The sequence below is a fragment of the Gymnogyps californianus genome, chromosome 3 (genome assembly GCF_018139145.2).
Source record: "Gymnogyps californianus isolate 813 chromosome 3, ASM1813914v2, whole genome shotgun sequence".
NCBI classification, from domain to species: Eukaryota; Metazoa; Chordata; class Aves; order Accipitriformes; family Cathartidae; genus Gymnogyps; species Gymnogyps californianus.
In genome coordinates, this window is record NC_059473.1 from 31,290,115 (window position 1) to 31,309,597 (window position 19,483).

At 42.0% G+C, this 19,483-nt stretch overlaps 1 long non-coding RNA gene across 2 annotated transcripts in view; it reads right to left on the reverse strand.

Moving 5' to 3' along the window:
* The window catches only part of LOC127015234 (uncharacterized), a 48,464-nt gene extending 29,799 nt beyond the window's left edge, over positions 1 to 18,665 (reverse strand). Inside the window, exons 1-2 of one of the 2 annotated variants that reach the window (XR_007766303.1) lie at positions 18,552 to 18,665; positions 608 to 764 (exon numbers count right to left, since the gene is read on the reverse strand). This is a non-coding gene — a long non-coding RNA (uncharacterized LOC127015234). Of the gene's footprint in view, positions 1 to 607; positions 765 to 5,333; positions 5,391 to 18,551 lie in introns of those variants that run through there. The other variant, XR_007766304.1, reaches the window with a different exon arrangement.
* Positions 18,666 to 19,483: the final 818 nt, after the last annotated feature.

A 19,483-nucleotide genomic window follows, 5' to 3' on the forward strand; every position in this document is an offset into this window, starting at 1 on the left:
AGAGGACTGTTTTGTTCCTGTTGAACTGCAAAATTTGTACTAACTTCAGTGTGGATTCTTACTCTCGTCTGTATGCAACACTAACATTTTGCAGAAGACAGGCAACTCTTATCTCCATGTACTGTAAAGATAAACACAAAAGTCTTGCACAAGTGGCTGCAGCAAGGGACTGCAACTAATGTGGAAAAGTAATGATGCAAGCATGTTATACCTAGAAATATTTCTTCTCTGATCACAAATTTTGGGGTTTATCTATGTTACATAAAATACTGAGGAGTTAGATCCTCCACTGGCTTAGTCATAGCTCTATCAAAGCACATAGAATTATGCTGATTTGTATAAGATGATCACATATTTGAAAAACATATTTTGGCGTAGATGGCTGATAGACTCTCAGCAGGGCTCTCTAGAGCAAGGGAGTAGAAGGAAATAAGCCCTTTTAGAAAATAATACTCACATACTTGAGTAAGAAGTATGTCTTACCCAGTGAGAAATGTACCCTTTTTTCATATGTACAAGCCACATTATCTCTAATAAAATAACAACAACAACTTGTGATCCAGAAACAGGATGGACATATATATGAACAATACAAGGGGGTGCTTACTCCAGAAGTGTTTCCCCTGCACTGCTTCTGGTACCTTTGTCTGCTTGCTTTTCTGAAGTAGCACCTCTCTGGTGGTTCAGCTTCTGTGCAGGTTATCCAAGGACTCTTTTTCAAGTGTCAGTATACTTGCAGGGATGCGGTTTATCTGAAAGGCAGACTATGCAAACAAACATACAATAAACTTTTGCAGTTCCACATTTTTTCCACTCCAAAGATTGTTCTTCCATTGCCTGACCCTTTGGTGCAAAATGCATCAACAGCCTAGAAGCTGGTATGTAAACTTCACATGCCAAATGGAGAGAATGCTAAGGACATCCATAGCTGAACAGTTTCCATGATGGGAGAAGACTATATTCATGCGAGGGTGGAAAACTTGGTTTACCAACAGTTGGGCCATTTGCTGTGGAATAATTCGGTCACTACTGGCATTAGACCAATTACTACTTTACATGGTGCAACTGTCCTTTGGGAGCATAGGCTTCCAGCTTCCACGACCAAACACAGGACTGAAAAGGGCAAGGAATGATAACAAAAGAATTCAAGCTATCTACTACCAGAAAGCAGACCTGACTTCCAACCAAACACCTGCCATTAAAAACTGGCTCACAACAAAATCCGCATTTCCTTTGTGGAGTCTCATATCTAAGGCTAGCCAGGAATGAGAGGTAAAATGCCAAACCATTTTACTTATTGACAATGAAAGTCTGCCAGTTCTTTGCGGCAATAGTAAAAAAAAAAAAGGTAGCTACCCATGATGCTGCTTTTCCATCATTTTAAAGCTGTTGTTCAGGATATTGTATTACTTTTTGTCTTTATTTATTTCCAAGTGTTATTGCTTGGCAGGCAAAACTCTTGGACTGTGTTATGTACCAATCCTTCCAGCATCTAGGTTTTCACAGTGATATTAATACTGAAGAATACTAGAACAGATCTAAGATAAATATGCCATTGTCCTCTTTGCTGGGTCCTACACATCAACTACTGCGCTAGCATAAAGAAATGTCAGGTATTCCACAACTGGATGGAGAACAGACAAGGGAGAGCTCACAGTGAAATGCTGGGAGCTCGCTCGCTGTATACAAACAGAACGGAAGATAAATCAAAGCTGCCTTTTGATCCTGACAGTCCGGGCCACGTTCTGTTTGACTCTGCACCAGCAGCCTCCGGCCCCTTCGCTCCTGCACTCACACAGGCATAAGGCATCGCCTAGCCTCCCTGTGCTGCAAAGCAGCTGGGTCGATGCAGCACTAATTAGGCTGCGATGAACATGTGCAAGCCAAATGGGAGCAGAGCCGTTGCTCCATCCCGAGGAGCAGCACAGCAAACATCTCATGGAGGAGCAGCCAGCTCTGCTGCTCAGTGCTTCCTGTGACCCGGGTGCCTCGACTTCAACACTCATCGTGTTCCCCCTCTGCTGCTCCCAGAGGACTTAAAGGTGTTCCCTCAGATGCTAGAATTTAGCCCTTCCACAGACATCAGTCCTGTTCACCCATGCGAGAACAGAGTATTTAAAGCTGAAACAGCCAAAGAATATATTCAAGAATCTATGATAAAAGCTACAATTTTATGCACCATGGAGCATCCATCAAGGAAATGCACAGAGCTAGTGCCACAAAATAATTACATGTGCAGAGTCCATTGTAAACACAGCTTTTATGTGCATCAGCACAGCTGGGGACAGTGTTTAAAAATATAATTATGTAATGCATTTTATGTAGTCCGTGAGCCATTCAAGTGATACCATCGGTTCAGCAAAATTGCATGCAGCAGTTCAGTATCTATTGGCCTGAGCAAAGAAACATTTTTCAAGAGCATTTTTTTCTTTCCTGCCACGAAATAGATTTGTCTCCGATGCCTACGGGGGATTTGTGTCTCTGTCATTGGCCACGTTCTCTCCTACTTTCACCAATGAAGGAGAAAGAAACGGGGAGTTATTTTTGGCCTTGCAGCAGACTCCAGCATCTAAATCAGTTAGCTCTGAAACCACTTGGGGTGGTGCTGGTTCTGTTTTAATGGCTTTAGAGAGAAGGAATTTGTGATGTCTGACTGTTAGCAAAAGGAAACAAAGCGGCTGTTGTCGGGTAGAAGGGCAAAGCAAGGTTAAGACGCTGTGTAACGAAGCAGGGTCCAGCCTTTAGTACTAGATGTGCAGCAAATGAGTCGTGGCTAGGGCAGCACAGAGGAGGCTACTACTAAGCCACACACAGGCTTCAGTGTAGCAGAAGATCTCTATTAAAATGCACACTGAAAATAGGCTTATAGCTATACTTATTGCTGACACCCTCCTGCCCCCTCCCCCCCATTTATTTTATCCGTGTATGCTTATAGTATATGAGCTGCAGCAAATGTAGAGGAAACTTTGCTTTCCTTCTTGTTTAATCTGCACTTGCAGCTGAGTTGAGGTGATGCAACAGTAAAATTTCTGAGACAGTGCTTAACAGTGCTGCTAAATGATAGCAGCAGCATGTACAGATATTTGAGACAAAAATAGATGTTTATAGATACTACTTAATGGTCATTTTAAGGCCCCAAAGCTTTCACTACTTTGCAGACAGTAGTTTATGTGTCTTGGCCAAATCCTACATGGAAAATTACATTTGACCTATCAAAATCTTTCTAGGAGACCCAGCAGATTGCTTTTTCATTTAAAAAGACCATTAAAGAAATCTGTACCTAGTTTCATAATACAAGATCCACAGGTGGGAGTAGCGAGATAGCTTCTTCAGCTAGCCAGGAGCTGCTTGGCACAGAAATAGGACTTGATGCTAATTTCTAAATATAGGATCTGATATCTGAAAAGAGATTTCCCTTTCTCTGTTAGATGCTGGGTCATGTGTAGCATATTGAAAAGGAAAGTGGGGATCAAAATCCGGGTGTCTGCATTCCTGCTTGCATGCTAGCATTGAGAAATAGAGATGAGACATAGCTCCTTGCTTTTTCTCTTCCTCTCTATGAATATTGTATTTCTTTTTGCTTAGTGGAACAGCACTGATCGAAGATGGAAGATATCACAGCCAGAAGAGTCCATCACCAGCTGCGGCATGGTGGAGCCTAGTGAAGTAGGAACTCTGCTTTTGGATCTCATCTGGATGATCAGCAATGCTCAACAGAATAGTGGTTTGTCTGAAAGACGGGCACAGGCTTCATCCAGCTACATTTTCAAAAGGAAGCAAATATAGCACGGTTTGAAAAATCTCAGAATTGCCATATATTTGATTCCAGAGCTACTAAGCTATTTAGATGCTTCCTTCCCCATGGAAATCTCTGTAACATACATTTTGTAGATGAAGCTCTTTGTGCTTTCTGTGGTAGAGCCTGCATAGATTATCTAGATATAGTCTTAGATAGTGCATGCCACCTCAGATTTACAGGGCAAGTTAAGGCAGCTATCACTGCAATCCCTCCACTGCACAGCCTACTGTCATACATGTATGCTGGTGACCATATTTCATGTCACATTACACAATGAAGATGGGGTTTTGCATTAACACTTTATGTAAATATATATATACACACACGTATATATAGTGCATAGATGCTGAGCAGAATCTTTATATGTTATTAGGAAAGATTAGTTTTGGGAAGGTCTGAGCAGTTAAATGGTTTCTGTAATTAAACTTGAGGAAAAGCAAACTGTTGCATTTTTTAAATCATTCAACATGTGATAAAGTCGTACTCAGTGGAATTTTTTGAGAGAAATTTTATCAACTCAAACAATTACTGCTTTGCAGCACAAGGTGTATGGTGTAGTCAGTCAAAATGAAACTATTACCTCCTACCATGCAGAAGGTATAAATAAACAGTAAATGGAAGGTATAAATAAACAGTACTTTTACATAAACTTGCTAAGCAGAATTGGTCAGTGGCCCACTAAGAAATACTTCAGTGTGTGGTATCAGCATCAAATATGGGAGTTTTGTGGTGTTTTTTCTTCTGTAAGGTGCAACATTTCATATTCCCATGGGAATTTGTAGTTGTCAACTTGAATGTGCTCGATACTTTTGAACAAGACATATTTAACACAATGCCTGCACACAGCGAGCTGGATTTTCAAAGCCACCCTGTTGAGCAAATACCCTCATGAGGTTATATGTCTGTGGCTTGTTTATGCAGTAGATAATACCTTTGTAAGTCTGGTTCAGGATGTGTGATACCAACAAGTGAAGCCCAAATTCTTCTTTATATGTCTTATCTAATCCAACTGGAATGGTATCAGTATAAAATGAGTTGAAAAATTTACAATTTTGGACCCTAAAATGCTATATTTACTACCTTTCAAAGGAAACATGTTAAGTAGAGTACTGTCAGCAGATGAGACATGGGGAAGAAGCAGGAATGGACAGGCAATGCGACTTCCTCAGGATCACATAACAGAGTCATAGAGGAATTCACAGCAGAGCCCCTGACTTGTGTTCCACACATTGCTAACCATTTCTCAGGTCCAAACTGCTTGCAGTATGCCTTTCTGTAGAAATACCACAACACTGCACTACTACATGAGCAGCAGAGAACATGTTCATTGAACATTTGTTAAATAGATCTGGTTTAAGGTTCTTATCATAAAAGTTACTTGAAAGGGTATGCTCTATCCAAGTGCATTCAGCACAACTTTATGGCTTAAATGCTAATAGAAAAATTGATTAAGAAAAACCCTTTCAAATGGAATCTATTTTATATGACCAGAGGGAACCTTCAAAACACAAAATTAAATATTTTATGTCAGTACCTTCTGGGTGAAGCCTGGCTGTGAATTCAGAGGTAGAAACGTAGAGGCAGCACATTGTGTCCTAGAAAGAGGGACAATGCCACTTTTACCTTTACCAGAGAACGGAGGATCCCAGCACTGACATTAGCATGGAAAAAAATGTGTTAAAAGCATAGGGAATCCTTCAGACTCTGTATGCAGATATTTCTGAGTAGCCACAAAGAGGTTTGTGCTAAGTATATTTATTAGTTAGCAGAATTACCTAGGTGTAACTAAAACTCTGATTCCTTGAAGCCAATCAATCATTCTTAAAATATGGTACATATGTGAAACTGTTACCTCTTCCAAAACAGACAACTGCCTTGGCACAGCAGAGTAAGTAATACTGCAGGGTAAACAGTGGGATTTGGTCACAGGTTCGAAGGACTGTCATAAGGAGAACCATCAACCCCATGCCCTTAAATTCCTTCAATGCTCTGCCTTTAATCCCTCATACTAATGTTATTTATACAGTGTTTATTAAAAGTGGTTTCTAATTTCAGGTGCCTCACTTAAGTCACCCAACTGCTAGAGGTCTGCACAGCAAACTCCAACTGAAATAATGGAAGCAATGGGCAATACGTACCTAATCCCATCTCCTTCCCTGTGATCGCAGTAATACATTCCCACTCTTCCAAACACCACTGCTCAGTACACATGGCTACTTAAGCTGTATTTCCTTAAGAAGGTGGGAGTTGGGGAGGTATTGGCTATTTGGGGAACTTGCATGCAAAATATGTTTTTTAAGTAAGCAGATACCAGCAGATGGATTTCATGAAGGAAAAACATTGAGCAAAATGCCATAGCCAGTCCAAATAGTTACAGCGAATAAGAAATGTGAAACCGAAACTCAACTTGTAACCACATCTTGGCAGCACGCAGTTGCAGGTAATAATTGTCTTCACAGTCCAAGTTCTCATGTACTTCCATGCCCATGAAACGGAAAGTTGAGAACATGACCGTCTTGACTGGCAGACAGAGCAGGTGGATGGCAGCTTTGAACTACTTGGAAACTACAAAAGATACTCAGCCTTTGGAACGGTAGGTGCCGGTCAGCCTCTTCCATGATGACTCTCCAAAGCACCTCATCATCAGGATATTTCCTATTATTCACTATGCACAACAACAGGAGAAGTGGTGGTCAAGGATGACAACAACACAACTGTTTTAAGGACAAGGAGAAGGTGATAGACAACTTCTACCTGCAGCATCATATAAGAGCACTGCAAATGTTTCTTTCCCCCATGGAAAAGGTAGGTAGATGTGGGGAAAGGTCCACAGAAGTTCCTACCCTCCATCATATCCTGAATTTTCTAGAATTCATGGCTGTTGGCTTAGACCTTGACCCAGTTTTGAGTATCCACTCATCTAGCACATGTAGGTGAGAAATTGGTCTGTTATAGATTCAGAGAGTTTAAGGCAAGAAAGGACCATGACAATCACCCTTTCTAATCTCTGATGTATCACCACCCTTTTAATTTCAACTCAGTAACCCCATATAGAACCAAATAACCATCTATTTAAGTAAATATCTGGCTAAAATGTGTCTTCTGAAAAGTTATTCAGTCTTGTCTAAAAGAAGAGGATATGAACAATCATTCATTACGAGGTTTTTCTTAGCAATATACCACCCTTTCAAAGTATAAGCCAAATTTCTAGTTTGAGCTTGCTTAGCCTCAGCTTCCAGAGCCACACATTTTCTTGAGCCATTCAATCATGTTTTGGTGACCAGTACAGTCTTACCATTAGGGTACTTTATACTAAGCAAATCAACTCTTAACCTTCTTCCTGATAAAGCTAAATAGGCTCTCCACTAAGGCTCTCCAGTAAAGATCCCAGGCCTCAAATCTGTTTGTGGCTTTCTGCACAATCTTTAATCAATATCTGGGCAACTAACGTATCCATCACTGCATGTCAAAAAAAAAAAAAAAGATATTGAGACAGAAAAGGGACATAGGAGGAGAGAATGTGTGCCCTTAACAGCAAGTCTACAACATTACAAAAGACAGTGTTCAGGTCTAGACTTCATCTGTTTTACTCTGTTTCCTTAAGTTCAAACCTTACCTTTAGATCTCCTAGACATATAGGAACAAAAAATTAGGGAAATCATTGTATTTCCACGGCTGAAGAAAAATTTTACACCCCCTGCATTATACACAGAACAGCTTAGCCACTGGGCAGGACGGTGTTCAGACAAAGGCTGCAACTAAAGAGGTGTGAAGAGCATAGCCAGGACAGCATGGACCTGCTGGGAGGCACCCCTGCAGGGCTGGCCGGAGGGGCGCTTGCAGCAGCGCTCTGCATCCTGCTGCCAAGTGCAAACCGGGACTGCTTCCACTCAGCCCTTCTGTAGGTCATCTGTTTTGACCTGGAACAGAGCACTGATATTTGGGCTCCAGGCCGTGGCTATTCAAGGACTGAGTTCACATTTGCTAAGCTGTTAATTACTGTGTAGGACTTAGTTTAATACCAATGACATAGCAGGAAGTATCCCAAAGTCTCTACTTTGCCATTCTCTACCAGTACCAAGGGGACTGTATACCACTTCTTACTTCACATTATTATGTCTTTAAAAATGATCGGATCACAGTTTCAAGAAGGAGCCATCCTAGGAATGGCATATATTTAAGAGAAAGGCAATTTCCAATTACTACAGTCTGTAAAAGCCAGAGATCAGATTCAATTACACTGCACTTTGCAATTTACAATCTGTTGGTGCTCGTTCCAGCGAGGCTTGTTAAATGCTCTCTTGCTGCAGACCTTCAAAATGTGCTTACCTACTGAAAAAGAAGAGGTTCTCAGTTCAGAGCCTCACCATAACTTAAGCCATCAAAACCCAGGCCAGACCCCAGCTTCCACTCAGAAACTTCACTTAGGCAAAGATGGCACATGGCTGGATTTCGACCCAATAAAGGAACCTCATGGGCTACTGAGCGATGTTAGTGTGAGCCCAAATTTAAAACATGAATTCACCAGAATACACAAATATGCTGTTCAGATTCTGACAGGCACACTAACCTATTACTTACATGCTTCTAAATCCAGAATTTGAATGTCCTCCCCTTCAATGTCCTCCTCCTGGTCTAGTGGAAGGTATCCCTGCCCATGGCAGGGGGGTTGGAACTACATGATCTTTAAGGTCCCTTCCAACCCAAACCATTCTATGATTCTATGACTTTTCCTTTTTTGAAAATCAGGCCCTCCTGGCTTCACAGCTTGGTTGCTATTGCTGTGGCACATCAAATCTCCACAGGTAACAACAGGCATGTGGTGAAGGTGCTTGCCCTAATGTTTCCTAATGCACATTCAGGCAGATGTTTAATGGGAATACTCACAACCAAGGCAGGTTGCAAAATCCAGAGGACCACAAAGGCAGTGAGATTCCCAGGCAGGTGGCCTTTACAGGCCTCTTCTCATAAGTACAGTGCAAATTATCCCTTAGGTATGCTACTATAAAAATCAAGCGGCAGCGCTAAAGCCAACAGAATTGTATCAGTTCACACCAGATCAAAATTTGGCACTCTCTAGGAAACCATATAACAGTGGTATACGATGAATTGATTGAAGACACCAACATGGGTTTCCAAAGAATCCATGGCTCGGGCAAAACGCAAAGTGACTTGTGACCTATTACAACAAAGCAGATTCAAAATATACCATTAAGGGTGACAGCAAAAATATTTGCAAAAACGGAAAATGGTTACATTTCTAAACTCGTCCCAGAACTGAGTTCAACCCACTCACAGATTTACTTCTCCCTTTTCTGCACATCTACTTGTAGGTACCTTGTCAAACACCAGAAAACATGAAACTAAAGCAGAGGAGGAGAACACCAACAGAAATAACAGCACACATCGCTCTTGGTATTTAAAGATGAGACTAATTTTCCAACAAGAAAATTGCCAGAAACAATGAACTGATCCTCTAACAAGGCAGATCAAAATGATCTAAAATTTGTTTAGGAGACAGATACCAACAAGAGTAATTTCCATTAAATCTTGCCTATTAACAATGGCATAGTGTGAAATTAGCACACTCCTGAATGGGCCACTGACCTTACATTGTGGTTATTTAACCTACAGTGTAATGGTGCAGTGCACCATGAAAAAAAAAAAAACACAGTTCAAAGTGGGCAGCTGCCATTGCAGATTTAGCTTTCGTCCTGGGATGCATTTGTTTTGTGTGTTCAGTTTACATTTCTTTTAAATATTGTGACCTCTTTGCTCCCCTTTCTGCATTTCCTTTTTTAAGCTTGCCTTACCAGGTGTTAGTAAGTTTTCATTTTTGTTTTGTTTTTGGGTGTGGTGGAAGCCAAAGATACTTATCTGCTGCTGTTCCCACTAATAATGAACTGCACTACCAGTGACGTGGGCTAAAGGGCTTTTGTATAATCAGGGTAAATCAGAGTAATTTCAGAGAAAAGCATGGAGTCAAGCTCAGATTGCATAAATTGCTCCAAAGTCACAGGAGGAACCAGGTCATATAGCAGACGGCAATCTAAAACCTAGATTTGAACAGGTGTCAGTTGACCCTCCTGCCATGAAGAACGATCAGAAAAAGCACCGGGGGAGGATGAGTGGGAACGAATCCTGAAGGAGCTGCAAGCGCGAGCACCCCGGTTCTTTAAGAAGTCCGATGACTGCAAAAGCACACAGCAGCCTGCAGGGCAGCTCGCTCGTACCTTTCCAGCCCTCGGGGGAGTACAGCCGGAACAGCACTTGGGCAGCATCCAAGAAGAGGTTTTGTCCCTAAAAAGCGGAGCCAAGGAGGTTCCAAGGAAGAGGTGAAGTTGACTTTGGCAGCCTTGAGGAAAATCCCAAGGCAGTTTTTGAGGTGAAATGAGGGGAAAGCTAGGAGACAGGCAAACTTGGAAATGCAGCAGCTGCAATATCCATCAAAATGGAAGTCACATACAGATTAAATATGAAGAAAGATGTAACTTCTGAGCTACGAGTATCATTGGGAAAAGGAGCCAGGCAATTCAGTACAAAGGGAGCTTCAAAGCTGTGTGTTTTTAGCTAAACAAACTAAATGTTAACAGGAGACACTGACATGAAGTTGGCTTTTACAAGGAAGAACTTTCCCTTCCTCCTCCCAGCAAGGCAGCAAGCCAAGCTGAAAGCCGATGATCAAAGGTCAGTCACCGCTCCTGAATCTCACTAGTTATCAGGATCTCTGCTGGAAACAAATGCTTTCACGCTACAGTCGAGCACGTTTATAAGGGCTGCTGAAAGCTACATTTCAATTAATGCAGAGGTAATACACTTCAGGTTCTGGGCAACATCAGTATGTGAGATATTTCGAGTGGCAGTGAGTCAATACTCTATTACTAGCAGCTTGGCAGGCAAAGCACCCACTGGGAATAGGGACGCAGCTATGCTCTCCCCTCCCGGGAGGGGGCCAGGGTGGGGAAGCATCCACTTCTGCTGCTTGCCCCGTGCTAGGTTTTTTGGGTAAGCTGAGAGCTTTGGGTTCCAGGATTATCAGCTCAGCACCAGTATTAGAGCCCTACATTTACTGTAATAATATGTTTCAAAACCTGCGTCAGAAAAAAAACAAGCTTCTGCAGATGAAAAGGCTGCTAACGTGAATTTTGAAAGCCAGCTTTTGTCTGCGCTACTCAAGTGTCCCTCTTGTCGGTCCTAGAGGCCTGCCTACCTACATTCCCCAGAAAGTTAGCATCTCGTCACTTCTGTTGGAAAGTACTATTTATATCACTTACAAGGGATCATGCAACTGGGGTCAGAGATAATTATTTATACTTAGGGAAGGAAACATGCAGCATTTCACGTTTCCTGCACAAAAGACCCTTTGGTTTCTCTCAGTTTGGGTCTTGGCTACAAACTGCATTCCACTTTTTGACCTTGAGCTGTTGGGAAGTAGCTTCTGGACTAGACAATTAGGAAGAAACTGAAACAATATTTGAGTATTAGTGTGGGGTTGTGTACTTTTGAGCAGAGTGTCCCTGGCATATTGATGGCCGATAGCCCCCCATGCTTACCTGGAATTTTCTGACGCTCTCAGAATTGATCCTGCTATGAACAAGGACTTTCTTCATTGCCTAGAAAAGTTACTCAAGGAAAAATTTAGAAAAAATACTGAAAGATCTGTCTGAAAGACATCATACTGGTTAACAGAAAGGCAGGGAATTTGGTTTTTTTGCCCATGAGACTGTGCCTGGCAACTCCATCCTGCTGTGTCACATGCATACACCACGGTGCTTGGTAGAAAAACAAGAACTTAACAAGGGAAATGGCAAAATCATGTGTCTAATACGGGTGGGCTAAAATGAAGCTGAAGAGGAAATAAAAGATGATATATCCACAAACACTGATTAAGTTGTGGGCGTTAATGAAAAACAAAACTTTTCTTCATTGAACTAAACAGTAGTAGGGACTGAACATTACCCAAACTTAATATGCATCAAACTGAGAAATAAAGCTGTATTTTTTTTAATGAATGAAATTCGCTTGGGAGATGGTTGGCACAAAGTCTAAGCAGAAATTAAGACCCACTTCAATCCATAGAATAGGACTTAAAGCCATAGACTTCTCTTTTCACCAGGGCTCATTTCATCCTTCAACAGGCAGAGAAAGGAATGGAAGAGAGGAAACCAATGCAACAGCTTCAGAAAAAAAATAACCTAACTCACAAGTTGGAAAATAGCAGCTCAGCATGCTTCGTGGGTTTTCTTCCCCCTTTTAAATTATTGTAGCATTTATTCCTCCACAGTGTATTCAAGTTCCTTGTATGTTCATCACTTCAGAGAGGAATTTGAGTGGAGTGGGAGTGCATAGCCAAGTATAGGATTTTGATTACCTACGGCTTTCTCCAAAAATGTAGATTTATCTCTGGATCAGCTGATTTTGGAGATGTGCCAACTAAGTAGGTAACACACAAGAAAAGCAGTAGTCCCATTCTTTTCTTCTTAGCAATTACCTCTTCAATTAAAGTTGGGAGCAATTTTTTTCAAGTCTTTGTCATAGTGTTGAAACATGTTCAAACACAAAGCTGCTTGTTGTGCAGCAAATGATCCTTATGTCATGCAGTGTCTAAAACCCTAGTGACAGAGACCTCTGCATAGCACACTTCCACACTTGTATAGAGCTTCCTGACTTCGCTGTGGCTCTGGAAAGATGTGAAGCTCACTGCACACAGAGTCCACATCAGCAAAACCCATCAATAAAACTTTGCATGTTACCAATAAAAACCAACAGATTTCTATGTACCTTCCTTGCCAAAGCAGTGCCACTGTGGAAAAACTGAAGTGAAGAGGGCAAAGTTTGCTTTCCTGCTCTATATCAGAGCAAGGAAAAACTGCCTTTCACTTGCTGCTTTTCTCCTAGGTCTGCCTATTCCAGCTGACCTTTGCGCAGGGCACAGATCACAATGCAGAAAGCAGCATTGTAGTTCAGCTTCCTTCAATCACCTGGTTTCCATGTGAAGTTTAACCTCATTATCAACAACTCTCAGTGTCACACTCGAAAAAGGGCCCTTGAAATCCACAGGCTATAACTTCATCAGTGCTGCAACTCCCACAGAGCACTTAGTACTGAAACAAGGATGACTGCGTTTCTTTGGAAGTTCGTCACATTCTATTCTGCAGATTGAAAAATTAAGCCATCATACATACCAAATTCACCCACTTCAGTTATTTTGCATGTAAGTCTTGATTTCACTAGTCGTTCTGTATGCTATATTCATTCTGTGCACAAAGATGAAAACCCCAGCCAGAGTCAGGTCCTACTGAAAGCTCTGACTCATTCTCGTATTTCTCTTTGCTCTAGGGCCTATATTTCTTCCTACTCTTTATATTCTTTCTCTGTAAGAAAGACTAAGAAAAAAAAAAATCTTTTCCCCCCATTTACTGATGCTAGTGAGAGTAATGGCTTTTGTTCAGTCTTAATATAGCATCATCACCATTCTCCTCCAGGTTTTCCATGAAAAAGCCTACTTCATCTCATCAGTAGTCACCAAAGTCAGTTGAAACATTTCTATGGATTCCAATGGGCACTGAAATAAGCCCTTACAAAACCCAACTTGTACAGTTTTACTAAAATCTACTTTATGCTAGATGATTTTTTTCAGGAAAGATTTTAATACTCAGATCTATTACATAAGTTACAGAACAACCCATAGGCCCACAGCTGCCAAAGTAAAAACGAATGGAAACATTGATTGAAATCATGCCTGCAGCTCACACAAGAGCTCTGTATCTTCTAGTCTTCTACAACCAGGATGGGAAAGTACTTGTTGGGTTCAACAAATTAGTGACCAGCCCCAAAAATCTTTAAGCATCTTCAGTTAACCTGGTGGGCAATCAGTCAGAAGGCAAAGACAACAGTCCTCTTGCCAGTCTACTCTCTGTAGTGTTCACTGTCATAGAGTCTAATCCTGCCTAACCTCTGACAGATACACCAACAGTCTTCTCCCAAGTTATGCAATGGCTCACCTTTGTTGTTCTTCACTCGTTAATCTGTTCTAAGGACAATTGCAGCATTTCAGCTACAACATGCAAGAAGTACTAGGCTTGCATGATGAAGTTTGTATCAGGTGAAAGCTCATGGAAAAGGGGGTTTAATTATTTCTTTTTTTTAATACCTATTGAATTTCATCCTGTAATCTCAGGCAACACTTCTCACTCATGGTGCGCCTGTGAGATGAGAACACTAACATGCAGTGTCTGGCACAGCCCTTCTTGTGAGTGTTCTTCTGGTGCTGCTCTTCCTTCTCCCGGTTTTGAAAATCTAGTTGCGATTTGTAGTGCGCAGAACACCTCAGCAGAGGATCAGCATTTCAAGGTGGCCCACGTTTTTTTAAATGCTATTTCCTCACCACATCATAGAAGTACTTTTGTTCCCACTTAGCTTATCATAACTTTGGATATGTTACATGGTGGGATTGCTCACGTGGCAGTGAGTGCAGAGTAAGGTGACTACATCTACTGGACTTAGTAAAACATAGCCTACTACTACACCAAATAGAGACAAGTTTTCCTGAAGCAGGGGATTATTCAGTTCAGCCATAGGCTCATTCATATCAGATTCTCTCATCACAGGGTCATGACCCAGCTGAGGTGACTTAATGTTGATCTACAGCTTCCAGAACCAAAGTCAAAGCAAGAGAAAAAAAATCCAATCAGTCTTCAATTTCAAACTTCAATTTTCCTTCCTTCATCCCTTTTCCTCCTTCCTGGCAAGAAAACCAGCATCAGCTTCTTTGGGTGCAGCATTATGCAACCCCCACCCATAGCAGACCCCAGGAACCATCACTTCCAAAGTATCAGGCTCTGCACCTCCCAACTTCACACTATTCTCCAGTGTCTCTTTCCAGAACTTCTACCTACAAGCCCAGCCTAAGGCTTTCAGGCCCTTTTATATGGGCCTTGCCTCATTAACAGAGCCCTCACTCAGATCTTCAGTCCTAATCCCTATGGATGTCCTGTATCTCTTAGCAAGCCCATTTCCCTTCTCATCTAAGTTTATGTCTGCTCCCTTCATCTACAGAATTAACGTTGAGCCCCTGTTCCTCTGAAGGGTCCAGCTCACCATGAGACAGGATGCTGAACGTAGATCTGCACATGGGGTGGTTTGGCCCATCAGCATCAAAGTGCTCATTCCACCCGAGCTTCTGGGGCATTGGCTGCAGGTCAGCAAAGCAGATATACATGTTTAACTTTAAACATGAGAACAGCCCCTAGGAATCAAAGTAGTGACATTGCCTACTCACCTACCTAAATGCTTAACTGCATCAGAGCTGATGTGACCTAGCTTTGGCTCTGGATTTAAATGCCGGAGGCTGGGTTTTTCACTTGCTGCTTTAAAGGAACATAGCAAGCCTCCTTTTTCAGATATTAAACTCCAGCAGGTTTAGCTAATGTCAGGGGAAATCATGAGTCCTTTGGAAATCTCTGAAATTTAGGCACATAATGTGTAAAGGAAGACTGTACAAACAATACAGCCAAATAAGTAAATTTTGGCAATAAAACAGTCATTTACTGAGGAAAGAGCGTACAGAGAAGAGGAATTAACTGGGAAGTACTCTTTTGTAAAATTATTTGCCCAATTTCCATGTAAGCTATCAGCAAATCTTGGAAATTACCTTGGAGATTTCCAGTCACTGAAGCACTGTTGCCAGCTCTCTATTTCCATGCCACAGAGATAACAAAGACCCACTGAACAATCCTCCCCTGCTTCCATGCTGCTTTTAGGCAACTTTTCCGCTATTTTCTACGTGGTGATATTTTTAAACAATAAAAAAATTCCACCTGGCATAGCACACTGTCCCTCTCCCTCTCTCCATTTCTGAAGCACTGTAGGATCTGTGATTCACCATTGCTGTGTGCACAGAGCGAAGGGGCTGCAGACTGGCTCTAGAAAAAAAACTAGACATACAAGTCCACTACTTCGAGACATAAAGCCAACTCCACCAGCTCTGCACTGACACTGCAGCACACAGTTCTTGGTGCAGAGAGAGTCATGAAGGCTTGAAGAGAGACCCTAGAAAGCTGCATTTCTACCAGTCCTCCTGAGATTCACTGGAGCAGGATCATAAAGTTAGGTCACTATTTATTTCCACATTAACTCCACTGAATAGGAGTGGGCCAGGTATAAGCACTAAAACAAGAACAAGCCTGGCCTTTAATTCAAGCCCTGAGACTTAACACAAGCATGAAAATGTAATAGTAAATATCTTTTTTAAAAAGGTTCCATTTCCTTTGAATATGTGGACGCATTTATCTCCAGGGTTGCAGCTGCCAGCCAAAATCTATCTATCTCCAGAGATGAATAGTTAGTGAGCTTATGAGATCATATCCTCTGAGATGAATTCCCTGGTATTCAGTTTGTCCAGATTCGATTCATGAATTCTGCACAAAATGTTTCAGGGAACACAGTGCATCTCAGCTAAAGATGACTTGTTAATAAACAAGATTATTTTATGAACACAGAAATTAGAGAAGGTCAATAAACAAACCCTATTTTAATAACATCTTTTGCATTTTTCCCCAAGAGAACCAGAGCAGCAAGTGAATTTGTGTTTGTATGAAAACTCCAGCTCCACATACTCTGCTGCTGTTAATCAGTCCTCTTAATTGCTCTGGGGCAAGCCTGTTTGCATCAGCTGAGGTTGAGGCCTCCCCTGGATTTGATTCACCATTGGGTATAAAAGATAACTATGCTAAAAAGAGCAATAGTAATACTGATACCAAACAGAAATAAGGTGCAGGAGAACATGGCCCTCTCCAAGAAGTGCAGAGTGCATCTTAGGCAGACAGGTTTTGTTTTTAGAAGTAGGTCCTAATTAAATCATCCACCAGTAAATGGGTGAACGGTCATTTTTTTGGCTGAGCAATAAGCAGGAGAGCTTAACAGTCTGTTAAAATATTTTATCCCCTGCATGGCCATTTTCAGCCTATCTATGGCGTGCCTTTTGCGGTATCACCGTATTAAAAGTGTTCTTCCCTGAAGGTATTTCCACACTGCAGCAGATGTCACTGACTTGGCACTATTTGAAGGGTCTATTAAAAGTAATGCAATTAATTACTTGGGTTGTCATCACAGCACTGCTTTTGAGATATTTAAAATGGTTTATTATTGATAGCCTAATCCTGGAAAGTGCTGAGCACCTTCACACTCAACCATGGACACCGAGACAAGGGCCAGTGCAGGCTCGCCAGTCACTGGGCATCCTCAGGTCTCCTCCTGACGCTACTGTCCTGTGTGGAATCCAGCACAGGGTGCAGTGCCACCAATTCTAGGAGACCTGACCCAGCAGCAGGCACTGTGGCCAGCCCTGGGTGTTTGGAGTACTGAATCCTGTATTAGTTGATGATGTGGGAAAGCGATATCCACCACAGCCTGGGGAGGACCCGCACCAGAGCGGAGGAGCATGACAAGGCGGCAGCAGCAGAGGGGAACTGCTAAGGTACTGACCATAAGCCCACTCCCTGCTGCCTCACTGAAGGGACTCATTGTACATAACCTGTGGTGGTAACAAGGGGGGGAAGAGAGGAGTTGTGAGTGAAGGAGTAAAGTTGAGCCTGGGAAAGGGGGAAGGAAAGGTGTTTTGTCTACATGTTTTAGTGTTTGTCTTCTTGCTTTCCAATACCCAAATCAGTAATTAAATACATATATAGTAATTGGGAATATATTAAGTTACTTTTCCTCAAGTCTAACCTGTTTTGCCCATGATGGTAACTGGAAGCGATCTCCCTCTCTTCATCTCAACATGTAAGCTTTCTCATTCCTGTTCTTCCTATTCTCTCTCCCCTTCCTGTTGAGGGGGGGGAGTGAGCAAGCAGCTGGTGGGAGTTTGGCTGCCAGCCATGGCCATCCCACCACACTTAGATACCAAACATCTCACATGGACAAATGTTGAATCATGTGCAGGGAACTGGGAACTACAGCACCTATGGAAATCTCAATGAAAGGCAGTGGCTCCTGGTGCCCACTGAGCACTGAACTCAGCCAGAGCTAGACCACCACCTTTGTGAAACTGTCTGGCTACATCTTATTTCTTCACGAGGAAGTGTCTCTTAGGTTCTGCTAAATTTCTGCCAACACATTTGACTTCCATCTTGGGACAGAAAATGCAATATAGCAAAGCATCCTTGAAAAATTGCTGAGCTCTGCTCTGTGGCAGTAATGACAGCATCTATTGCCAATAAAATGAAAAGGAACAAATTCCGAGAGGTTAAAAAAAATCTATAGGCATACAGAGGATAAGAGAAGTAAGAGCAATCTATTGCCTGGGTCTCTAAAGCACAAATCTTTGGTTAATTTCAGTTGCTGATATTGCTGCTGTTTGTTCCATTTTAGACATACTACCAGCAAATGAAAAGGAAGCATCAGATATAGGGTTAGATTAAAGAAGATAATTTACACACAGCTTCCTATTGATTCAAATAGTCTCAGATATGAGCCAGGTCATGCAAACTAAGATCTCCCTAAACACTGTAAACAGAATAAGAATAAATATGAATTTGAAATATGAAAAAAGGGGGACGTCTCCAGGCATCTTTCTCAGCATCCTCAGTGATATGGAAGACAGAGTCATTGGCACATTAATGACAGTCATGTACAGTATTAAACTGGAACTTTTCTCAAGTGCTACCAAGGGCTAAGAACTATTACAAGGGAAGTAATCTAAGTGTGGTTAAAGTAGAAAGAAAATACAACACAAGCAGATTTAGGACCTCACCTGAAGTCTATTGAATTCAGGGTAGAAAGCCCTTGACTCAGTGATGCTTTAGATCTTTCTTGAGTGAGAATTCAAACTAGCATTTTCTCTGCAGGAAACAAAGCTGCAGATACTCCTCTAAGACCAGAGACAAATCTGAAAAGCAACAGTAACAAAAGTGAACTAGAAGTGAAAGCAGGGAGCTAGCTAGGTATGACTGTGTCATGCAGTTTAGCAGCTATGCAAACTAATATATTTTGGGCTGCAAACACATACATACATGATGTGGTGCTGTGCCAAGGGACCCAGGCTAGCTCTGAAAGAGGTAGCTGTGTTAGCAAACCTCTATGGCCATGTTTGCTTGGCACCCCATTTGATCTCAGAGGAGTAGGATGTTTTACCTCAGTAGCAGGCAGCGTCAGAGCAGCATGTGAGCATGGCCAGCAGAACTGCACGCTGGCAAAACCCAGGCTGACTAATTTTCAGCTACAATGCAGGTCTCAAATCCATGGAAGGTTTCCCAGCTGTTGAAAGAAGGGCTGTGGGGAAAAAAAAAAAATCCAACACCCAGGAATCATCTATACAGACCGTCATGGCTGGCTGCACTCACTTGAAGAGCTGAAGTGTTCCTTGTAGCTGCTAGAAGATCTGCCAGATGCTGTCTGCTGGCCACAGTAGTGTTCCCAATGAGGTGAACTCTCTCCTTTGGAATAGGAAAAGGCTGTACTTGATCCCCAAGTAGAGATTGTGGATGAACAGGCTAAACTTACCTCTGTTTGAACTCTGTGAAATTACATGAGAAGTTCACCATTTGAGTGTTATTCTACTCTGCACCGATTTCTCCCCCCCCCCCCCCCCCCTTTCTGTGAGTTGAAAGAAATGGATTAACTGGAATTCAGTTGACCTTCTGTTGTTTAAGACTGAGTCTTACTGGTTATGCTCATACAAGGTGG